This window comes from Paralichthys olivaceus, chromosome 5 (genome assembly GCF_024713975.1).
Source record: "Paralichthys olivaceus isolate ysfri-2021 chromosome 5, ASM2471397v2, whole genome shotgun sequence".
NCBI classification, from domain to species: domain Eukaryota; kingdom Metazoa; phylum Chordata; class Actinopteri; order Pleuronectiformes; family Paralichthyidae; genus Paralichthys; species Paralichthys olivaceus.
In genome coordinates, this window is record NC_091097.1 from 22,749,233 (window position 1) to 22,751,732 (window position 2,500).

Consider the following 2,500-nt stretch of genomic DNA (forward strand, 5'->3'; position numbering starts at 1 on the left):
CCACACATCAAGATGCTATGGTTGCAAAGCAACAGAAGAACCATTGATGATGGTGATGATTCACATGTATAAAGGAGGTATTGTGGGTGGAGTTAATCGCTTACGGCCATACCACCCTGAACACGCCCGATCTCGTCTGATCTCGGAAGCTAAGCAGGGTCGGGCCTGGTTAGTACTTGGATGGGAGACCGCCTGGGAATACCAGGTGCTGTAAGCTTTTTAGACTTTTCTTTGCAGAGGGCGCTGTTGCTGCTGCTTCTGCTTCAGAGGAGACACCTCTTGGAAAGAGCAGGAAAGACTGTTCATCAAAGGAAAAAGAATATGGAACCCTCACATCATCACTGAAAGGTGAGAGTGAGCATTCATCAGATTTGTTTCTAATCAAAACACTACTTTATTCATGTTTTATTAACATATCATTTTCAAATTGTCTTATTTGGAGAGAGCGATGAAAGAGCAGGGAGTTTACTCTGCATCAGGGAAACAACTGGATATGAAACACTGACAATATTGCTGAAGGTCATTTTTGAAAATTGTAATGATTTTTTTCTTGCAACGATATGACAAAATTTCACCTTGAGATTGATTTTGGAACAATTGACCCCCCCAACCCACCCACACATCAAGATGCTATGGTTGCAAAGCAACAGAAGAACCATTGATGATGGTGATGATTCACATGTATAAAGGAGGTATTGTGGGTGGAGTTAATCGCTTACGGCCATACCACCCTGAACACGCCCGATCTCGTCTGATCTCGGAAGCTAAGCAGGGTAGGGCCTGGTTAGTACTTGGATGGGAGACCGCCTGGGAATACCAGGTGCTGTAAGCTTTTTAGACTTTTCTTTGCAGAGGGCGCTGTTGCTGCTGCTTCTGCTTCAGAGGAGAAACCTCTTGGAAAGAGCAGGAAAGACTGTTCATCAAAGGAAAAAGAATATGGAACCCTCACATCATCACTGAAAGGTGAGAGTGAGCATTCATCAGATTTGTTTCTAATCAAAACACTACTTTATTCATGTTTTATTAACATATCATTTTCAAATTGTCTTATTTGGAGAGAGCGATGAAAGAGCAGGGAGTTTACTCTGCATCAGGGAAACAACTGGATATGAAACACTGACAATATTGCTGAAGGTCATTTTTGAAAATTGTAATGATTTTTTTCTTGCAACGATATGACAAAATTTCACCTTGAGATTGATTTTGGAACAATTGACCCCCCCAACCCACCCACACATCAAGATGCTATGGTTGCAAAGCAACAGAAGAACCATTGATGATGGTGATGATTCACATGTATAAAGGAGGTATTGTGGGTGGAGTTAATCGCTTACGGCCATACCACCCTGAACACGCCCGATCTCGTCTGATCTCGGAAGCTAAGCAGGGTCGGGCCTGGTTAGTACTTGGATGGGAGACCGCCTGGGAATACCAGGTGCTGTAAGCTTTTTAGACTTTTCTTTGCAGAGGGCGCTGTTGCTGCTGCTTCTGCTTCAGAGGAGACACCTCTTGGAAAGAGCAGGAAAGACTGTTCATCAAAGGAAAAAGAATATGGAACCCTCACATCATCACTGAAAGGTGAGAGTGAGCATTCATCAGATTTGTTTCTAATCAAAACACTACTTTATTCATGTTTTATTAACATATCATTTTCAAATTGTCTTATTTGGAGAGAGCGATGAAAGAGCAGGGAGTTTACTCTGCATCAGGGAAACAACTGGATATGAAACACTGACAATATTGCTGAAGGTCATTTTTGAAAATTGTAATGATTTTTTTCTTGCAACGATATGACAAAATTTCACCTTGAGATTGATTTTGGAACAATTGACCCCCCCAACCCACCCACACATCAAGATGCTATGGTTGCAAAGCAACAGAAGAACCATTGATGATGGTGATGATTCACATGTATAAAGGAGGTATTGTGGGTGGAGTTAATCGCTTACGGCCATACCACCCTGAACACGCCCGATCTCGTCTGATCTCGGAAGCTAAGCAGGGTCGGGCCTGGTTAGTACTTGGATGGGAGACCGCCTGGGAATACCAGGTGCTGTAAGCTTTTTAGACTTTTCTTTGCAGAGGGCGCTGTTGCTGCTGCTTCTGCTTCAGAGGAGACACCTCTTGGAAAGAGCAGGAAAGACTGTTCATCAAAGGAAAAAGAATATGGAACCCTCACATCATCACTGAAAGGTGAGAGTGAGCATTCATCAGATTTGTTTCTAATCAAAACACTACTTTATTCATGTTTTATTAACATATCATTTTCAAATTGTCTTATTTGGAGAGAGCGATGAAAGAGCAGGGAGTTTACTCTGCATCAAGGAAACAACTGGATATGAAACACTGACAATATTGCTGAAGGTCATTTTTGAAAATTGTAATGATTTTTTTCTTGCAACGATATGACAATATTGCACCTTGAGATTGATTTTGAAACAATTGACCCCCCCAACCCACCCACACCTCAAGATTCTATGGTTGCAAAGCAACAGAAGAA

The 2,500-nt window shown here is 42.0% G+C and overlaps 4 non-coding genes across 4 annotated transcripts; all 4 read left to right on the top strand.

The window, feature by feature from the left end:
• Positions 1-98: 98 nt before the first annotated feature.
• LOC138410090 (5S ribosomal RNA) lies at positions 99-217 on the top strand. The gene has a single exon (XR_011242886.1). It is a non-coding gene; the product is annotated as a 5S ribosomal RNA (ribosomal RNA).
• A 496-nt stretch (positions 218-713) lies between these two features.
• Positions 714-832, top strand: LOC138409540 (5S ribosomal RNA). Its single transcript, XR_011242719.1, has one exon. It is a non-coding gene; the product is annotated as a 5S ribosomal RNA (ribosomal RNA).
• A 496-nt stretch (positions 833-1,328) lies between these two features.
• On the top strand, positions 1,329-1,447 carry LOC138410091 (5S ribosomal RNA). Its single transcript, XR_011242887.1, has one exon. It is a non-coding gene; the product is annotated as a 5S ribosomal RNA (ribosomal RNA).
• Positions 1,448-1,943: 496 nt separating this feature from the next.
• Positions 1,944-2,062, top strand: LOC138410092 (5S ribosomal RNA). The gene has a single exon (XR_011242888.1). It is a non-coding gene; the product is annotated as a 5S ribosomal RNA (ribosomal RNA).
• Positions 2,063-2,500: the final 438 nt, after the last annotated feature.